The sequence below is a fragment of the Rhinolophus ferrumequinum genome, chromosome 16, assembly GCF_004115265.2.
Source record: "Rhinolophus ferrumequinum isolate MPI-CBG mRhiFer1 chromosome 16, mRhiFer1_v1.p, whole genome shotgun sequence".
Taxonomy (NCBI): domain Eukaryota; kingdom Metazoa; phylum Chordata; class Mammalia; order Chiroptera; family Rhinolophidae; genus Rhinolophus; species Rhinolophus ferrumequinum.
In genome coordinates this window covers 968,219-980,447 of record NC_046299.1, presented here as the reverse complement: position 1 = coordinate 980,447, position 12,229 = coordinate 968,219, and the positions used below count along the sequence as shown (strand labels likewise).

Sequence of the window (12,229 nt, the reverse complement as noted above, 5' to 3'; positions counted from 1 at the left end):
CCAGGACTTTTTTTCCAAGTCCAGTTGTTGTCCTTTCAATCTTAGTTGTGGAGGGCGCAGCTCAGCTCCAGGTCCAGTTGCTGTTTCTAGTTGCAGGGGGCGCAGCCCACCATCTCTTGCGGGACTCGAGGAGTTGAACCGGCAACCTTATGGTTGAGAGCCCGCTGGCCCATGTGGGAATCGAACCGGCAGCCTTCGGAGTTAGGAGCACAGAGCTCCAACCGCCTGATCCACCGGGCCGGCCCCCAGCCTTAGGTTTTCACAATCTTGATATTTTATGAGTACAGGCCAACAGTTATTTTGTAGAAATGTCCCTCAATTCGGGTTTCTCAGATGTTTTCTTCTGATTAAATTCAGATACGAATCTGGCAGGACTACTACAGAAATTGTTTTTCTCAGCTACCATATTTTAAGGCACATGACGTTGATTTGCTCCATTACAGATGCTGGCTTTCATTCCAGGGTAAGTTGTTGTCTGCCAGGTCCCCCCACTGTCACTGCACTATTTCCATTTGTTATTAATAAGTGTCTTGGGAGGAGACACCTTAAGACTTCTTATATTTCCTACATAAGCTGTTTGTCATCAAACTTTCACTCACTGGTCCTTTGTTCACTTTTGGGAAATTGTGTGGAAGCGAGCAGCTCACCTTCCCCACAGTTGCCCCTGTACTGGCCATGCCTCCACCTGCATGTTGGGAGCCCCCTGAAACGAGTGACCAGTAAGACAGCCTTGTGTGTTCTGCTGTTGTTGGCTGGGAAGTTGTGCGAGTATCACAGCCCTGCTCAAACTCACCCACTGGACAGCGGCGAAGGGAAGTCCACCCGTGACCGACACGAGCAGCAGATCTGGTTATCCACTCTACTTGGAAGGACAGGTGACACATCTTTGTCCACACTTATGGTCAGGAACTTAGAAGGCACAGGTTTGGAGGGCTGGGGAGAAGTGTGGGGTGGACAGACTTTGAGCCCAGATGGGAAAATGTTTGCACACTCACCAAGTCTCCTGCTGCACGGGGGCCCTTGGCAGTATGGTGGAGAAGGTGCCAAGTTTGCAGATGTCAGCCAGCTGCTCTCTCCAGCCATCCATCCCAGCGTTTGCACAGAAAGCTTACGAAACTAGTGGCGATGGCGGCATGGGTGGCGATTACACCACCATGGGTGGTTTTAGCCACGCCGACCTCCCCTGACCAAGGCTGACCTGGCTACTGCCACTGCTGTCACTCTCACCATTAAGGATCCACTTGCAAAACAAGTGGCTCCCTGTGCCCAGAGCTTTGGGGTTTGCTGGTTTGTAAGTCTTGTTCAGGGGGAAGGAATGCTTTCCACCAGGGAACGTTTGGCCTGCACGTAGGTTTTCGTGAACCATGCTTGCCTCATTTATTAAACCGTTTTACTCCTCCAGCCACGCTCAGAAGTGGGTCAGGGTATTCTCCCCACACACTGATGAATGCCAGACCCAGAGCCTGCAGCACTGGAGCGGGTGGGATCCTGGCGCCAGAGGCGGAGTCTCAAAGATGGACTTGAGGGTCTGATTCTGGAGCAACGATATGATTTGCTCCGTGCAAGTCTGCAAACGCATTTCTCTGTCTCCAGGGCGGTAGAAGGCAGCTTGTGGAGATGAGAAGCCAAGAGTTAATGGTCAAAACACGTGCAAGTCTTCTGGGCTGCTTCGTGGCTGCCGACACCCAACACGAAATGTGGGTGAGTGATTCTCACCATGAGTAAGAATTCATCCCTGGTAACCCGGTAAGCCCGAGGCTCTGGGTACGGGCGGGGCGGGTTAGCCGGGAGCCTTCATCTCCCTCCCCTCCCTGCGCCCTGCGCACCAGCCAGGGTTTTTTTTTTTTTTTTCCGGCAACGGCGTTTTCTGATTTTAATACATCGCAAACCTGCTCCATAAAGGAATAAGATGAGCAGAAAAGGAAAAGGTGAGTTGGGATGTGGCGGCCGGGGTCGCGGCTGGGCGGCGGGGAGCATCGGGGGAAGGCCTGGGTTTGGGGCTCCCGCCCGCGGTGACGCGCGCCCCCCGCCCGCCGCAGTGCCACTGCAATGGCGGAGCCGGGCCGTTGGACGCTGCACCCGCTTGCGGGGAACCTCGGTGAGCAGCCACCGGCAGGCCCGGTTCCCTGTCCCGGGTTCCCGGTCCCCGCGCGCCGCCGCAGTCAGGCCCGGCCTTTGCGCTCCCCACATCTGGCACCGTGCATCCCGGGGACTTGGCGCCCTGCACGGCAAGGTGGCCTAGGGTGACCCGGAGATTGTCCAGGGGTGGCCCAGAGGTGGTCTAGAGGTGGCCTGGGGGTGGTCCGGAGGTGGCCCGGGGCCCCGCGGTCAGGCACCCCTACCTGGGGCGGAGGTCCCTCTGCCTGTCTAGGCCCCACGCGTCCCGCATCTCATCTGCGCTCCTGCCCTGGGAACCCCTGCGGAGCCGCGGGCGCACAGGCCTGGTGCGGTGAAGCGGGCCGGGTGGTGCAGGTACTAGCGCCCCGGGGAACCCGGACTCGGGCTTTTACGTATCTCAGGCTGAGCTCCTCTCAGGAAGGCGCGGCCCCTGCGGGTTTTTTATTTTTATTTTTTGGTGCCCAGTTTTGTGATCTCACGTGTTCCGGTGTCTGGGGTGGCGGTGCAGCTGTTTCATGGTGACATGGATGGGAAGACACGGAGCGCAGTGTTTGGTTGGGGTCGGGAGTCAGAGATGGGGCGCCGGCCTAGGCAGCTTTCCCAGAAAAAAACCTGCTGCCTTTGACCTTGCTTCTGGGGAGGGGCAGTGGGGTTAGCGATTCGTCCTGATTCGTCCTGCTCTTCGTGGCCGGGTCTGATTCAGCATTCCCTTCCTGCAGTGAGGAAGGTGGTGAGGTTCTCTCTGTCGCCTGTTGTCCGCAAATCTAAGGGACAGGTGGTGAGGGCAGATCCAGACTCTGAGTTGACGACAGCAGGACTCAAGACAAGCCTCTTTGCCGGGCTGCCACCTGCAGCAGGAGCTGTGCAGAGCTAGGAGGACCCTCCGTCGGCAGCCCTGGGGAGGGGAAGGGCCCAGACCCTATGTCTGCGGGGGCTCAGGATTAAAAGTGGATGCACAGACCCAGCCCCTTCTGCGCCTTTCTGAAAGCTGATTTGTGCCCATGAAGTAAGGCTTGTTTTGGCAACTACCTGAGTATTTCCTCTCCACATTAATGGCAAGTACGCTCCCTTGAACTTGGCTACAAGGAGGAAAACATCCCTCCTGGAAGTCTTTCCAGGACAGCCCGCAGCCCGGGGAAGGCACGGTGACCTGACGGCTCTCAGGAGGAAGAACCTGGCCCAGAGAGGGGCATCTTTGGCCTGTGTGCCTGGGGATGGGACTGGAGCTGGTGGGGGTCCTTGCCACTAATTGGGGAGTAAACAGCCCGCATCTCAGTGCTTACCTGGACACGTCTGCCTTCTTCCAAAAAAGAATATGGTTGAAAAAAGGGAGTTTTTAATACTAGTGTGTTCCAGTTGGGGCTGGTAGAAGATGTAATTTCGATTTCGAATAGGATTTCCTGGCAGACTGCTGCATCCTGTGTCAGCTTGTTGTTTCAGGACTTTGTGTGTATTGAAAATACTTGTACAGACATAACGCTGGCATATTTCATCCATCCTGATGCTACCTGCTGAGAAGCAGGTTCAGAAGGGAGAGAGGGAGCTGGGCAGAGGGTGCAGTTCAGACGCCCACCTGGAGCCACAAGATGTCCCTGTAGCTGTCCTGTCACATGCCTGGTGCCCCCTGGAGCCACGTGCGGCTTTGCCTTTCCAGGTGGCAGTTGGTGGTGCCATGGTCAACAAGTCCCAGGGTCCAGTTTCAGCACCAAGTTTGCTTTCATGACGCTGTTTGCAAGATCTAGAAGACAGTGAATGACGCATAACAACAGAATGCTGTTATAAAAAGGAAAAGATAAGAGGAAATAGTGATGAGATAAGGCCGTGCTCTGACTTCTGCACCTGTGTTAAGGTATGTGGGTGTCACCCTGAGGGGGGGACAGGCTGCAGGGGCCCAGGAGAGGCCTGAGCACGTTCACCCCGTGAGGACAGGCAGGTATGGTGGTGCTACCTCCAGGAAACAGGCTCAGGCCACGTCCTTAAGGAGCTTGCAAGGGAGGAAATGGCAGTTTTGGAGAATCATCTGAAAGTGAGAAGCATGAGGCTGGAGATGGGAAGGGTCTGTCCAGGTCACCAAATCAGCTGGCATCCAGGGACTTCAGGGGCCTCCACTGGGCCAACGTCCTCAGCTGTGCCCTGAACAGCCTCCTCCTGGCCACCCCTCCACACCCACCCAGCTACCTGCAGCCTCTCAGGTCAGCATCACACCTGTGCACTCTGGGGCGGCCACCACGGGACCCCGCTCCCTGCCTGGAGCTGGGCTATCAGGCCGGCCAGGCCAGGTGCCCTCCAGCAGCGTCCAGCAGAGATGGCCTGAGCACCAAGTCCATCTTCCCCCTCTGGTTTGATGGTCCTCTGTAGCCACAGTTCACATCGATCCCTGTGATATTTGAAATAATTAACAAAACCGGGACTTGAAGAGCCACTCATGTCTGCTCCACTTGGCAGGTCCTGCATGTGGCCCTTCCGTGATGCCAAGCTTTTTGATTGTTTATTTCTTAATGTGGCTGCTGTGCTTTGTCTCTCCACTCACTTGGTCAAGGTGTTTTTTTCTTGTGCATTTGTGTTATATTACATAAAGCCGTCGTGTTGGGTCTTTTGTATTCTACACAGGGGATTCTGCCACTTGCATTTTGTAATCCAGGCTTTTCTAGAGTGGGGTCCTTGGTGCAAAGTCACCTAGACGATCCAGATCTTTCTAGGAGGACAGGGCTGGGCTGCCCTGAAGTACTTCTTCACAGGAGAGCCCACAGGTACCAGGTCTGTCTGCCGTCTGGGGTTCCGTGCCAGCTGGGAGGAGGCGGCCTGAGACCTGAAGCTGAAGGGTCTGTAACTGGATGGGAGCAGCACCAGGAATGCCCAGGGGGCCAAGGGTCTGACTGTCATCAGCCAGGGAGAAGGAGGAATCTGCCAGCAAGACCTGCTGCAGCCCGCTTGGGTTTATCCCAGTGTATACTTTTTAATCCCTTCCCCTTTTTCACCCATCCCAACCCCCCTCTCATCTGCCACCCACCAAAATGTTCCCTGTACCTATGAGTTTGTTTCTGTTTTGTTTGTTTTGTTCTTAGATTCCACATACAAGTGAAATCACACTGCATCTGTCTTTCTCTGTCTGACATACTCCACTCAGCACAGTACCCTCCAGGTCCATCCATGCTGCCCAGATGGCAAGAACCCATTCCCTTCCCTGGCCGAGCAATATTCCATTGTATATATGTACCACCTCCTCTTTATCGATTCATCCATTGGCGGACACCCAGGCTGCCTCCACATCTTGGCCATTGTAAATAATGCTGCAATGAACATATGGATGCACACGTCCCCTCGAAGTAGCGTTTGGGTTTCTTCAGATAATTACCTAGAAATGGGGTTACTGGGTCCTTCTTTGTCTCTTGTTACAGCCTTTGTTGTAAAGTCTATTTTGTTTGGTATAAGTATTGCTACCCTAGCTTTTTTTTTTTTCCCCCATTTCCATGAAATATCTTTTCCCATCCCTTTACTTTCAGTCTGTGTGTGTCTTTCCATCTGTATTGAGTCTCTTGTAGGCAGCATATGTAAGGGTTTTATTTTCTTATCCATTTAGCTACCCTATGACTTTTGAGTGGAGCATTTAATCCATTTACATTGAAAGTAATTATTGATAGATATGTAGCTATTTCCATTTTATTATTCATAATTTTGATCTTTTTTTTTTTTTTTCATCTTAAAGAAGTCCCTCTAACATTCCTTGTAATACTGGTTTGGTTGTGATGAACTCCTTTAGCTTTTTCTTGTTTGGGAAGCTCTTTATCTGTCCTTCTATTATAAATGATAGCTTTGCTGGGTAGAGTAGTCTTGGTTATAGGTCCTTACTTTTCATCACATTGAATATTTTGTGCCAATACCTTCTGCAGAGTTTCTGTGGAGAAATCAGCTGACAATCTTATGGAAGCTCCCTTATAAGTTACTAGTTGTGTTTCTCTTGCTGCTTTTCAGATTCTTTCTTTGTCTTTAACCTTTGCCATTTTATTTATAACGTGTCTTGGTGTGGGCCTGTTTGGGTTCATCTTGTTTGGGCCTCTCTGCACTTCTTGAACTTGTATGTTTATTTCCTTCACCAGGTTAGGAAAATTTTCAGTCTTTATTTCTTCAATAGGTTCTGAATCCCTTGCTTTCTCTCTTCTCCTTCTGGTACCCCTATGATGTGAATGTTGTTATTGTTCCAGAGGTCTCTTAAACTGTCCTAATTTTTTTGGATTCTTTTTTCTTTGCTGTTCCATTTGGGTGTTTTCTGCTACCTTCTCTTCCAAATCACTGATTCAATCCTCTGTTTCATCTAGTCTGCTGGTGATTCCTTGTACTGCATTCTTCATTTCAGTGATTGTATTCTTTACTTCTGACTGGTTCTTTTTGTTTTTATAGTTTCTATGTCTTTTTTAATGCTTGCTACCCTTTGTTGAAGTTCTGACTGAGTTCCTTGAGCATCCTTATAGCCATTGTTTTGAACTCTGTCTCTGGTACGTTGCTTGCCTTCATTTTGTTTAGTTCTTTTTCTGGAGTTTTCTCCTGTTCTTTCTTTTGGGATGTATTTCTTTGTTTCCTCGTTTTGGCCACCTTCTGTGTTTGTTTCTATGTATTAGGTAGATCTGCTTTCTCCCAGTCTTGGCCGGGTGGCCTTATGTAGTAAGTGCCCTGTGGGTCCCTGGCAGTCTCCCTGGTCACCTGCACCAGGTGCTTCAGGGGTGTCCCTTGTGTTGGTTGTGTGTGCCCTCCTGTTATAGTTGAGCCGTGATGGCTCTTTGCACATCAGTGGGTGGGATTGACCCTTAGGCTGACTGGCAGTGGGGTTTGGCCATGTCCACAGCTTATAGGCTTCTGTGCAGGGGGCTTACCACATTGAGTGGGATTTTGGTGCCTGTTGAGACCACACTTTGTGTGTGCCACTTGTAAGGCTAATTAGCTGGTGCTCTGCTGTGGTCTGAAGCCAATTTCCAAGTGTGTTATTTCTGGGGCCTCTTGGAAGGGGAGCTGGTGCAGGCCCAGATCACCCACTACCTGTGACCTGCCAGGGACTACCTGGTAGGATCAACAAAGAGATCTACAGTTGTTCACTGCCTGTGCTAAAGTTAGAAGCATGTGGGAGAGGCCACACTGTAAACCAAGGATGGCTGCCAACAGTACCAGGCCTGGGGTAGCTCCACAAAAAGCCAAGACACCCTGAGGCTTGCTGCCGCCTGCCAGCTCCCTTAAGGTTCAGCCGCTGATAAAGCCTCGTGTGGTATGTGAGTTGGGTGAGGCAGAGTTTCAGGGAGTCACCAGGGTGGGAAGATTTGTGGTCACCAAGTCAATGTAGACTTTGGTTTGGTGCCAGTGCTGAGCCTGGAGTGACTCAGCAAAAGTCTCAGAGCACAATGAGGCTAGTCGCTGCCCATCTGGGGCCTGTGGACTCCAAATGTTTTCCAGAAAGAGTGCAATTCGGATGGGGCTGGCTGCTCTGGAGAAAGTACCTCAGGAGTTGGGTGGAGTCTCAGTAAGTCAGCAGGGTGGAGCAGAGGAGCCCACCAGACCAATCAGATTCAGATTTGGCCATAAGCGTAGGGTGTGGGCTTAACACATTAAAGATGGTAGCTGCCTGCCAGGTGCACAGGAGAAGGACCATGTGGGGACAGAGTCCCAGGGAGCAGTTTCCAGGCTCTCGGCCTTGTGTGGGGAGGTGGTGGCTGGGGTGGTGAATGGCCATCAGCTGTGATTGGTTGGCCGTCGGCTGTGACCAGTTAGTCAATTGGCTACTGATGTAACTGCGGGGCTGCGTTGATTGGTTGGCTGGTTGGCAGGCAGAGAAGTGAATGGTGGACTGCGGATCGTGTGGCTACTACTGCGTGTGTCTCACCCAGCTGCCGGAGAGAATATAATGGTATGACTCACCTACCTATGGCTCCGTGGGTGTTTCTTTTTGGCCTAGCCATGTCCTGCGTTCTTATGTGGGGAGCGGGAGCTGAGACCCCCACAGGCCGCCCCGCCCGACATATGGCGCAGCGAGCAGGGTCTCCCGCATGACAGACCCCACAGAGGGAAAATGCCGACTGTCCTCCAGCTTTCACTCCGATGCGTCCCGAGTTATTGCCCCTCTGCCAGAGCCCAAGGTGAGTGCCTGTGAGCGAATGAATCTGTACACGGGCCATTTAAGAGCATGGCTGTTTCCCACCACCTTCCATCCCACCCGGATGGTTGGAATCTCCACGGTTTTCACAGCCAGATATTGTGGGGGCTTCTCTTCCTGGCACCAGTGCTCCAGGCTGGTGTGGGGTTGGGGTCCCTCGCTCCTCTCTGGGGAACCTCCATGGTCAGCTATGTCTCCTGACTCCCATCCACACACACACAGGTGTGGGGCCCATTCCATGCCTCTGCCCTCCTACCAGTCTCGATGTGGCTTCTTTATCTTTAGTTATAAAATTTCTGTTCAGCTGGACTTCAGATTCTTCTCCAGGTTGATTGTTCTATAATTTACTTGTAATTTTAATGTGTTTACAGAAGGATGCAGGCAAGGTGTTTATCTACTCTGCCCTCTGGGGTCTCCTCCTACTTGATTATTTCTTTACATAAGTGGGGACACCTGGATAACCACTTTACTCCATGGGTTAAAATCCAGTGATAATAATACTATTTTGTTCAACAAATCGCTCCAGCTTTGGGCCTTAGGAGCAACTTCAGGTTGGCCACTGTGTCCTACTTGCTGGAACCACAGGATGCTCCAGGTTTAGCTGCTTCTAATATCCTTGGTTCACGTTTCTTTCATTGACTTTTTCTTTCGATGTTTCTCCATTGTTTCCTGCTTCTGTGGGTTTTAGAAGACTGAGGCTAGCCTTATTCCTCTGACTCTGTAAGGTAATTGTTCTTTGTCTCTGGAGCGTTGGAGGTTTTATCTTTAGCTTTGAAATATAACAGTTTTATTGAGAATCTCTCCAAGTTGATGCATCTGCATTTATTTTTCAAGGTACCCAGTGCACCCTTTGAAATGTGGAGACTCAGGTGCTTCTCTGTAGGTGGAAAGTTTCCCTGGTGATAGCTTGAAATATTAGCTGTGTTCCATTGATTTGTTTTCATTCTCCAGAGATTCTGAAAATATAAATATTATTCCTCCTCTATTTACTTTCCTCTCCACTTCCTTCTCTCCTTTACTGTTTTCCGAATGTCACCTCCTTCCCTTGCCTATTCCTCAGTGACCCTTATTACATTTTTCATTTAGGTTTATTCTCCCTTGGTTACCTTATCCTTTATTTTGCTTGTCCTCTAGTTTTTTCTGAGTTCAACCAACTGTCTTTTCAATTCTCCCCATTTCTGGTTCATTTTAGTGTTTGAATGTGTAATTCAGGTGGCTTTCCACAACCTCAAATGCTGACTTCTGTGTGCTTTACAGTGCTCTTCTGCTTCACCGTTGCTTTTAAACAGGATGGACTGTGTGTCAGTTCTTTTGTGTGAAATTTTGTTTCCTGATTTCCTACAATAGTCTTCTGTGGACTCCACTTTCCTTTTGTTCATATTTACGGTACTGAGGTATTTTACAAGATTCCTACTTAATGGCTCCTTTTCCCAGGCTGGTGAAGTCCAGACATTTTAGTGAGTTTTTCGTTTTGATGACGGGGATCTTTTGTTTGACGACTCTACATTTCTCCTTTAAAAAAAAAAAATTGGGGGGTGGGAGGCCCTGTGGCTCAGGTGGTTGGAGCGCCCGTGCTCCTAACGGCCAAGGTCACCGGTCGGATTCCCGCATGGGCCAGTGAGCTGCGCCCTCTACAGCTAAGATTGTGAACAACAGCTCTCCCTGGAGCTGGGCTGCCGTGAGCAGCCGGAGGTCGGCGTGAGCTGCCGTGGGCTACCTGTGCTGCCGTGGGCTACCGTGTGGTGCTGTGAGTGGCCGGCAGCCGGCGAGAGCTGCCGTGAGCTGCCAACCGATGACTGGCAACTGACTGCTTCAGCTGGGGGGAGCGCAAGGCTCATAACACCAGCATGGTCCAGGGAGCTGTGTCCTACACAACTAGACTGAGAAACAATGGCTTGAACCAGAGTGGTGGGGGGAGGCAGAAGAAGGGAGAAAGAACTTTTTTTAAAATTGGGGAATATTGGGGAACAGTCTGTTTTTCTAGGATCCATCAGGTCCAAGTCAAGTCATTGTTGTTTTCAATCTAGTGTGGAGGGCGCAGCTCACTGGCCCATGTGGGAATCGAACCGCTGACGTTGGTGTGATGAGCTCTGCATTCTAACCAACTGAGCCAACCGGCCGCCCATCCTTTTCTTTTTTTTTTCTTTTCTTCCTTTCTCCATCTCTCCTGATTACCAGTGGGACTCTCTCTCTTTCTTTTTGCCCTTTTTCTCCCCAGAAACTCTGTTTTAAAGGCTGGCCTTTCAGATCATGCCTGTCCTTTCTCATCACTCTGGCCTCTCAACTTGCGTTTGTAACTTCAGCAGCTCACCTGGCTTTCTGTCACATGCCCTGCCCTCTAACGGGGTCTGGCTTCAGGTTCTGTGAGCCCGTCCAGTAGTTGGTGAGATGAGCCATGGGGCTGCCTTCCTGGTTTTCTGTATTGAGAGTGGCTGTCATCCTTTGTGCTTCTCCACTAATCCTTGTCACCCTCAGTCCTCTGTCCCCATCCCCCACCCGAGCCTAGGCGGTTGTGGGGAGTAGCATGAGGGGTGCTGGTGCTGGGATCCATTGGTTTTTCCTTTTTATTCACAGTTATTTTGCAGTTTTGGTAATACCTCTCTTCAAGTAATACCAAGGGTGTCGTTGTGTGAAGAATTTTTGATGTGAAATTATTTTGTATAGCCTAGGGAGAGGGATTTGGGGACTTGATTCTTGTAACACAGCCTACATTATCTTCTGTGATGAGCACTCTGTACAAGTGTTTTTGTGGACATATACTTTCATTTCTTGTGGAGAAATTTCCTAGGAATAGAACTGTGGCATCATAGGTTGGTGTCAGTTTGTTTTATAAGAAACTGCCAGAACTTTCCCCAAGATGGTCACACCATTTGTTGTGAAAGTTCCAGTTGCTCCACAACCTTGCCAACATTTGTTGTTTGAGCTTTTCAATTTTAGCCATTTTGGGAGTATATTTGTCTCTCTTTGTTGTTTTAATTTCCATTTGCTTCATTCTTAGTATGTTGAGGACTTTTTCATGTTTGTGGGTGTTTGTGTATCTACTTGTGTGAAGTATGTGTTCACTTCTTCTGCCTATTCTTTATTCCGTTGCTTGCCTCGTTATTATTAAGTGCTGGTGTTCTTTATATGTTCTAGATACTAGTTCCTTGTCAAATACATGTCTTGTGAGTATTTTCTCCTCAGCCGTGGCTTGCTTACTAATTTTAAGTATACCTTCTGATGAGCAAAGGTTTTAAATTTTGATAAAATCTAATGTATCAGTTTTTTTTTTTCTTTTGTAGTTATTTCTTCCTGTGTCTCATCAAAGAAACCCTTTGGGGAATTTAAAAAATGATGACAACATCACTGCCATTTTACCTCCACCTCAGAAATATATTTCTTAATTTCCACTTACTGGTTTCACTGGGGTATCTGGGTTGTATTTTATTTTGTGTTTTCTATTTGTTGCACCGATTTTTTCCTTTCTTGCCTTCTTTTGCATTGATTGAGGGTTTTTTCTCTCTCTTCCATTTCAACATTGTATTTTCCATTTTCTATTACTTTCATGACTGTCATTAAAAAGCAGCAACATTAACTCATCAAAGGCTGAAGTTAATCAAAACCTTCCTTCCAAGTAAGACATGGAGCTTGGAACACTTCACCTCAGTTCACCCCTCTCCTAACTTTTACGTTTCTGTTGTTTGGCATTTTATTTCTCTCTTGTTTATTTTGAAACACCACTAGACATTACTGTTAGTTTTTTTAAGTCATGGTTTTATATTTCCTCACACAATCAGCACTTTTGTTGCTTTTCATTTCTTCTTGCCCCTCAGAGTGTCCTTTTGGAATCACCTTCCTTGTGCCTGAGCTGTGCCTTCAAGCTTTCCTTTATTCGGCACTGGCATCGTTCTCTCTTCATTTCTTTATCTTTTTTTGTTTGAAAACTTCCTTCAAGAGTGAGGGTGAAATCTCTGTTTACTGGGGAATAGAATTCTT

General features: G+C 49.3%; 1 protein-coding gene across 9 annotated transcripts in view; it reads left to right on the top strand.

Moving 5' to 3' along the window:
- Positions 1-1,515: 1,515 nt before the first annotated feature.
- Positions 1,516-12,229, top strand: part of JAKMIP3 (Janus kinase and microtubule interacting protein 3) — a 75,003-nt gene continuing 64,289 nt past the window's right edge. For 8 of the 9 annotated variants that reach the window (XM_033131091.1, XM_033131089.1, XM_033131088.1 and 5 more), the window contains exon 1: positions 1,715-1,928. The gene's annotated coding sequence lies outside the window, so the exon portion shown is untranslated. The other variant, XM_033131086.1, reaches the window with a different exon arrangement.